Source organism: Ambystoma mexicanum, chromosome 8, assembly GCF_040938575.1.
Source record: "Ambystoma mexicanum isolate Mex_15411 chromosome 8, UKY_AmexF1_1, whole genome shotgun sequence".
Lineage (NCBI taxonomy): Eukaryota > Metazoa > Chordata > Amphibia > Caudata > Ambystomatidae > Ambystoma > Ambystoma mexicanum.
The window spans coordinates 1,006,202,441-1,006,210,504 of NC_090929.1; the positions used below are offsets into that span (position 1 = coordinate 1,006,202,441).

General features: G+C 42.9%; 1 long non-coding RNA gene across 1 annotated transcript in view; it reads right to left on the reverse strand.

Annotated features, from left to right (window-relative positions):
- Window positions 1-7,892, reverse strand: part of LOC138472646 (uncharacterized) — a 117,249-nt gene extending 109,357 nt beyond the window's left edge. Inside the window, exon 1 of the long non-coding RNA XR_011268652.1 lies at window positions 7,675-7,892. This is a non-coding gene — a long non-coding RNA (uncharacterized lncRNA). The remainder of the gene's footprint in view (window positions 1-7,674) is intronic.
- Between the last annotated feature and the right edge of the window lie 172 nt (window positions 7,893-8,064).

Consider the following 8,064-nt stretch of genomic DNA (forward strand, 5'->3'; position numbering starts at 1 on the left):
CACGCACATGAAAACAGTACCTGTGATGCCTCAATGGCCCCAGCATCTTTCCACATCTACCTGTAAAGGCGCTCTTATCCATGAAGTAGAAAAGTGCTGCAAGACAATCCAGAGTGGCTTATTCACTTCCCTGCTGCAGAACACGGACACATTGCAGACCTCTGCGTCTGTGTGCCCAAGTGCACTTTTTCCGTGCATTTTCTTGATGCAGTAGTGATTTTTTTATGGTTATGACGTTCAACATTCCGAAGGTACTTTTCGCACCCACAAATCTATGCACCATATGATGCAGCAGATACAGCCTTGCACCGGTACAATTGCAAGACTGCTGTCAGGGCCCCTTTGCCATGCATGTAATGGAACCTCTTAATGCCACCGTTATATTTAATCCAAGTCATGGTGGCTTTAGATACTTGGTCTCGCCAAGTGGCATTCTCTGCAAAGCACGGGCCCAGTTGATTGTACATGGCAACCTGCTCTAGCACAACCCCTTCCATGTCCAGGTATACTTTAGTTTTCCTAGCCATTCTGCCTTTAAATACTAGCAGCTTTGTCTTACTTTTATTTATTTCCAAACCAAGTTTGGTGCAGTTCTTCACAAACAATGTCGCAGTGTGCCTTATGCCCATAGGCAATGTCGATAGCAAAATTGCGTCATCCGCAAGGAACAGGCATGGAAAGCTGAGGGCTCAACCCTTGGTGGATCCATACCACTAGTTACCAGCACCTCTATTAGTCTGTTTATATAGATACAGAAGAGGAGAAGCGAGAACACATCCTTGCCTAACCTCATGCTGAACATCAAACTTCACTGTGTTCTCGTTTCTCTTCCCCCATCTGACAGAAGCACTGTTTTTGCTATGCAAGGATTCCCCCTTTTTGTATTCTTGCGATAATTTAACATGCTTACAATGAATACGTTCTTTGATGGCGGCCTCCTTTCGCGCAAAAATCATTCCCACTAATTATGCCCGCCATAATACAGTGCGATTCCCGAGGAACCATTTCTGATTACTCTGATAACAGAAAGATAATGAAATGTTTTTTTAAAGTCTGCCCTGTCCTTATTGGCACTCAACATGTATCCTCCTCTTTCCTACATCAGCCATCCCCTTCCATGTGTAACTTCCCCAAGACCCTCTAGTATTAACCCCATTAATTCTCTTGTTCGTGTAATGCATTGTTTTCAATCACTTCTTATGCAGTGATCTTCGCGAGGTTCAGTCGGAATGCCCTGCTAAGCCGAAAATGTTCTCCCCCAAACGGACTTCCCCACCCACTGCAAATTCCTCCACTGCACATGTTCTCCTCTTTCCTACTCCCTCATTAAAGTATGATATTAATACTCACATATTCACCTCCGAATATTATTATTTTGAGCACTATTAATGTTCGGCTTTCCTCAGTATTACAGCGGAAATCACACACATCGAGCCAAAAAAATAAGGTAGCTTCAAATTAAATTGCATTTTTTATATCGTGCTTCATGCTGGATTCTGGCCTATAAGCACAGGACTGGATTTCCCACCTGTGCTGCTCAGCTCTGCCTTGTTCCAAAGATAAGCGTGTTGCCTATGAACTATCATGGCCTAATTCTATAAATATTTTAAGAAAACGGCTTGTACAATTTACCCAAAACCAGCAAAAGGCACATCTGCAGCACTTTGTGGCCAATTTATTTGGTGAAAATCCATGCAGCACATCCTGTGCTACAGGTGTTCAATCGAAGCACTTTTTCTCAATTGAAAAAATGAATGGGACTATGATGAAAACAGAGTTTTTTGTTTTCTTAATAACTGTTCCAGGTACTAACTAATTTTCCAAATAATGTCCAGTTTGGGGAGGCCCAAGACAAACATTCTTTTGGAAATTGTAATCAAAATCCATGCAGCGAGTCAAAATTGATTAGTAATAGACTTTTCGGAAAAGTCTATGTAATAAGGTTGTAGCTATGATATATATACATTTTAATAGTGTTTCTGTTCTCCCTGCTGCTTGCAGACAACTTGTACCTTAATTGAATAAAGTTACATTGCATTTTACTAACCCGTGTGTTTGTCTTGCAATTTAGAGCCGAGCTACGAAGTGCTACCCCAGCGCCTTCATGCGCATACTTGTGTTTCAGATATATATATATTGCCGGGTTTCCTTTTTACCGTGTGATGAACAATAAACTGGAATTGGTCCTTTACACCTCCCTTGGCTGACAGAGTTTATTCTGGGCACTTTTGAGGGACCCCGGCAAGTGCAACCTCAAAGCGGGATTGAATGCGCCTTTTTTTCCTTTCTAATACATACATAACTTGCCCCATCGCCATGCACTGATAAAACTAAACCCAGGACATCAAAGATGCCATCACAAATGGCATCATCAATGACATCCCTGATGACATCATATATCCTAGAAGTTCTTTTCCTTCAAGTGACAGTATGACTTTTAAGTAGAGACTTGATCTGGTCATACTGCATCAAAAACATGGTACACATCCTCTAAATGGTTATGCTAAATAACACAGATATCTATGGCTATATGGGAAAAGTTCTGTGTGAGCTAAATGCAATACATTTTAAAAAAAATTAAAGAAAATGTTAAAAAAAGGTGCTATATATTTAGACCTTAACCTTGTGCTAAGTTCCTTATGGTTTGCCTGAGTTCATGGTGCACATACACGGAACAATAAGCAAGTCCTAGATAGATAATACATATTTGCAGGCATCAATGCTCTACATATAATCTGGACACTAACACATGTGTGTAGTAATTCTTGTATTGTTAGCTGTTCATTCCAAGTTTTGCATTAGTCAAGATTTTGATAGGTTTGGATTTACGTTTGATTGTACTGGCCAAACATACCAGATTAAGAATACTCTTTTAGCGTCTGTGCTGTAGCCATTGTCTGTATTATTAGATTGCTATATTAAAAACAAAACTTTAGTAGAACGTTTCTGTTTCAATACGTACATTTTGTGGTACATGGAGAAGTTCATTAGAGGCCTCCCAATCACCCTTTATATGTTGCTAGTAACACCCTAAACAGGACCCTTTGTAGGGACTTTTTCCTCGATTACTTCAGAGTAGTAATGTCATATGTGATGTCATCAATGATGCCATTGGTGATGTCATCTTTTATATCCTGGGTGTTAGTCTTAGCAGTGCATGGCTGTGGCGTGAGTTATGGTTGCATATCTTACAGTAACTGGTGAATTTCTTTTTTTTATTTTACCTTGCAACCACAATATCCCTTTAACACAGGTTTTTCAATAAATTTCATAGGTTTTTATTAGTGGGACTTAACCATAATGTCCCTTTAACAATGTTTTTTTGTGTGAATTTCATAGGTATTAGTGCAACTTTACCATAACATCCCTTTAACAAAGTCATTTCACTGAATTTCAATGTTTTTTTACAAGTGAAAATGTTTCATGATGTTACAACACTGTAAGTTATTACTAACTCCTCTTTTTTATATATAAAAAAGACTATAAACCTCCTTTAACAAATATATTTTGTGCAGCACATAATGATGTGCATCACTATCAGCAGCGCATGCTGGGGATGCATGTCATTGACGTGCCTACGGCATGAGGCTCGACCATGACCCCAGCTCCACCAAACCACCCTCGTCATCCACTACACCTAGTCTGCATTCTAGTTTAGTGTCCACTATAGCCCCATAATGTGATCAATTGTCAATGTTCATGGCTGCCAGTCATGGCCCGTATACACATTCCATGGGGCATGAGCTTCCACCATGCTGCAAGCCACAAAAAGCAAATGAGAGTAGACATGTTTCCTTGCCAGGAGCCAGGCACACTGCCGAGCCACCAAAGTTATACACCCACTTTTTGTACCTACATTTTGACACTTTTGAAAAAAGTAAAACGCAGGACACATTAGCAAAAGCATGCTTTCAGGCCTTTGCCAATGCTCCTCACACATATTTGCTGCAAATCCTTCAAGCACTTTGGGCTGTAACCGCAAGCAAAATGGTTCCCATTCAAGCCTTTCCCTGATTTCGAAAGTTTTGGGACCCTCCCTTACAATGTTGCACCCTCTTGATAAAATCCCTTAAAACTTTGCACATTCAAAGTTGGGCCGATAATCGCTTTTCAAACGTATGTGTGGATTCGACAAATGGTGACAAAGTTATAAACCATGCAAAAATTGTGGGTGCCCCCTCCAATTTTGCTCACTCTTTGGAGAAACGGCCCCACACTTATCAGTCAAACATTCAAAGTTGGGTCTATATTTTTATTACAAAATGTCATGCAGTTTCATTGAACGGTACCAAAGTGTTAAGCCAAAGTGCTCTTCACCAACCAAATAATGCACACATATGAATGGATGTCCACGAACATTTGTCAAGTTTGTGAACATCACAGCAATGCCCCCGAACAACTGAGATTTTCGCAGACATCGGAGAAGAAAAAATACCAGATTTTGAGCTTTTTTCTAGACACATCCTCTCCCATCGCCATCACCTCTTCCCTCCCCTGCCCTCCCCATGATTGTTTAATTTGTTTGAGAAGTGTAATGTTATGTTTTTAATAGGTCTTTACTGTGATGTTTACGGACTAGTGGGCGCAGTTTGCGAATCCAACATGCCGTCCATTTAAAAAGTTTTGACGTGCCTCATACTTTTAATTAGCAACCAGCGGCTGTGTACAATGTCCGCGAATGTTACGCAGCTCCCCAATTGGCTGAGAAGTGTCTGTGGACCCGAGAGAGATATCACAATTTTGATTTACCTACATTTTGGGCATTTTAAAAAAAAAAAAAACAATCGACTGAATGGATGAATACCGAATGGGCAAAAGCTTTCGGGATCAGTCTGCTGCTTCTCGTGCAAGTTTGGTGCAAATCCATCAAGCGATTTCAGCTGTAGCTGCAAGTAAAAAAAAAAGTCACTCATATCTATCTGGATTTCAAATGTTTTGGGATCCCTTCTCCCTAACATTTTTCACCCTCTTGACGAAACTGCAACAAACTTTGCAAAAAAATGCAGTCAGGCATACACTTTTTTTTGCAAAGTTTAGGTTTGGTGTGGGTTTGTCAATCGGCACCAAAGTTATAAGCGGTCCAAGACTGCTCTTCTTATGGAGTGCAACTTAACCAGAACTACAGGGTCGCTACCGCAGACCCTGTAAAATGTAGTGCAAATAACGCTGAGGTATTAAAAAGCGCTATAGTTCATAGGAAAGAAGATAGCTAGAGGGAATGAATTAATAAGTACTCAGGAGTAATTCATTTCCTAGGTGAAATTGGAACAGCTATGTTTGTTTTCAACCCTTTTCTGAAAAGAAGCAAGTTACGCTCTTTTCTTAGTGATGCAGGCAGAGCTTTCCAAATGTGTGTGCCCTGGGCTAAGCGTAATTTTTCACCAGCTTGATTAAAATTGCGCCTAGGTGAAGCCAAGATGTGGTGGCATATCTAAGAGTCCTATGAGGTGAACAGAAGTCTGAGTCCTGCCGCTTTGTTTTGGAACCTAGGGCTGGGGTTAATTTTCCATTATATATTAGAGTTGCAGTGATACTCTAGTCTCGTGGGTGCCTGTAGTGAGGAGTTTTTGTCAAGGCTTATTGGGCAATGAAGATGCTTTAGGGGCCATTGAGCTACAGATACAGATATGGTGCAAACTGATTCTGCTCTGTGTAAGGGGCAATGGAGCAACCCATTTTGCACCCCTTCTAATTGTGAATGGTGGGACTAAGTTCAAGGAAAAATCGGCCTTCAGAATTCCGTGCAAAATAAATAGTAAGCATAATAAAGATATTTCTTTCCATTTCTGCCCAGTGAAAAATCTACAAATAAAGCAACCATCCGAAAAGCCCCTTAGTTAAATTCAGGGCAATGTAAACTGTTCTGTAGGGTGTCATCAGCAAAGCTCTAGGTGAGAGGGGTTCGGGTTGGGGTCCGCGTCATTGCATATTTTGCCCGACTTACGTTTCGTGGCAGATACGGGCACTGAGAGCCAATATGGGCCTCCTCACAGCTCCTGTTGGACCCTGCCGATCCTGCTCTTCAAATGGAGGAAAAACGGCCAGTATCTCCAACGCGGCACTAGGCGGCGGAGCACCCCCACACATTCCATCAGCCCTACAAAAAACTACTGTTTGTTTTATATTCATTTCTCTAGATGCTAGTGATAACATACATATGTCACTTTATTAATCCACTGTTTTAGAAAATGTGTTGAGCATTTCTAGTTCCTAATGACTCAATTAAAAGTGTTTTCACACATTTCAAATCTGAGGTCATGCAATCAAAACAATGTTTCTATAATGACCATAAATGTTTGAGTCCTGCCTATCTTGCCCTCCTATATTTGAAAAACTAACCCTTGTGTCTTCCTGCACAAAGGGTGCGCTGATGCGTCGCCTTCCCAAGGCGAGAGGACAGAGGAAGACGCTTGCCCTAACACTAGGCTATTGCAGTGAGTACATCATGACTTTAAAAACACATGTCGTATTATATACATCATGTGTGCTGCTTGGCAAGTGGAGTGGTATCAATTTGATTCGTCTCCAATGTCAAGCAGAACTAAAAAATGTTGCTAGGCTCCAGGCACCTAGTGCAGAATGCTGCCAACAAATGACCGAGCTTTCTCGGATTTCAAACCCCTAACACTAAACACAGAGTTCAGAGTTCTTTTTGTTCTCAGTGCAGTGTTGGTATAGAGTAACAACACAAAACATCCCCTTCTGGTTGTCATGCGGGGGTAAGTCTCCTGCCTCTTATCCAGGCTTCTTGGTAAGTTCCTTTTTCTTGGGCCGAAATGGGCCTACCGTGGTATAGTAAGCGTGTACCAATGTCTTCAGGGCGAAGTTGGAGCAGTAGAGTCTTGAATTACTGCTACCATATTAATCTTAAGTGGCTGCTTCTAGCAAAGTTGGGGGACCCGACCCTAACGTTTTTCATTCCCACATTCTATCGGTCTCAAAAAAGATGGGGCAGCCTCACTTGATTAAAACACTTTCTTTCTGTTCGTGTGCCTTACGTGGTGCATTCCGAATAGCCTACGAAAGTAGGGTGCAAAAAAGCAATCTGGTACCTCGGACGTCTGTCCGCAGTATGTTGCAGTTGAGATTGTGGACGAGTTCCCCTATTAGTTCTGGGTGCGCGAAGTGTGACATGGCATGCATGTGTGCATACGCTCTGCCTCGGTAAAGTATAAATAGATCTCGCATATACATATAACAGTTATTTTTCTCTAAAAGCGTCATTCCAAAGTTAGCCCTCTCAACTTTATTGTGTGGAGGCGCACTGGTCAGTGGTTTTAAAGTGTGATCCCATTAAAGTGAATGGAGATAAAACCAAATTGGAAGTTGAAGATGTGCTGACAGGTGTGTTCCCACTGAAGCCTATGGAAAACATTTGGCTTTTGGATGGTGAAAATTAATTCAAAGAGGGCAATACCCTCTAAAGGATGGTGAGTTCAGAGGTAGGCACGCTTTAAGCCTACTGACCTCATTAATCACACCCACCCGTGCGCCTTTACCCTAAATGACATGCTCTCAGGTCAAGGAATGACGGGGACTGTGACCTGCAAACCTGACCACTATCCACTGACGCCGCCCGCCCGCCGGCCGGGCCTGCGCTGCACTCCTCTGTTTGCCCAGGGAACCCCTCCCTCTGCTCCGACATTCCTCAGCCCTCTCTATCGATGGCATTACCTCATCATCGAACAGCTCCTGAACTTCAGCCCAGAAAGGTGCGTGAGGAGCGGGGCGTGTGATTCCTGGCGGCGCTGCCGCTGCCGAGGCATGACACAGAGCGGGGATGGGAGGCTGGAAGCAATAAACGGGGCCGCGCGGGAACAGGACATTCCTCGGCTTGTAAACACTGCAGCGGCGAGCACGCGCCACGCAGCAAGGGAACACTTCCGGTCACAGGTGCAGGCTGGTACGTGACAGGCAGGCGAACACCAGTGTACGGGTCCGCCCGAGCGGGGGCGGGGAGTGCTAGCGCGCGCCTGCCACGGGCTGGACATACGTGACGCATTTGCAAGAAGGCTTCGTTTGAACGCGCATATGCACACGGCGTATTTCAGTCTGTCAGGGATG